Source organism: Plasmopara halstedii, assembly GCF_900000015.1.
Source record: "Plasmopara halstedii genome assembly, contig: Scaffold_2604, whole genome shotgun sequence".
NCBI classification, from domain to species: Eukaryota; Oomycota; class Peronosporomycetes; order Peronosporales; family Peronosporaceae; genus Plasmopara; species Plasmopara halstedii.
The window spans coordinates 525132-525823 of NW_020189511.1; positions in this window are offsets into that span (position 1 = coordinate 525132).

Consider the following 692-nt stretch of genomic DNA (forward strand, 5'->3'; position numbering starts at 1 on the left):
AGGCAATTATGCTCGACACTCCACGATGGAAGTCAGCTGTATTCTGAGGCGCTGAAAGCGCGGTTGAATGACATTGTCACTGTTCGCCTAGCGACGGGGACATGTGTCACGGTCCCAAAGGTCCCTGTGGAACTCGAAGTCAAGTTTCTTGACTTCGATAGCGTGGCGCTGTCTAATCTTAGACTTGGATGCATGGTATGACCTTATCCTAGGAATGGCTTGGTCGGAACACCATGAGCCATGGATTTGTTGGAGGTCAAAGACCTTGGTCGCTACGCGTATGTCTCCTGGTGGAGCTTTGGCAAGTCATGAACCTACCTCTGCTAGGAGACAAAAGCGCTATTGGCGAGAGCACTGGACCAAGACGGTCAACGTACTGGACATTGGAATGTTCAAGTTGATAGACATCATCGGTGTATCGGGCAGGAGTCCCGAGCGTTGCTCGCGGGCTGATCGTGGAGTAGCACGTAACCCACTGAGCGCTGCTCAAGTTTTGGAGCAGTCGCTACATGTCATGCGTGGCATGGTCGACCAAGGGCCGATGCATCGGGGGCGATGCCCCCGTGTTTCACGTGAAGCGGCACGTAAACCACTGAGCACTGCTCTCGTTGCGAAGCTGTCGCTGCATGCCATAGATGGCGTGGTCGGACAGAGTCCGAGGCATCTTGGGCACGACCCTTCAGATGCGCGTG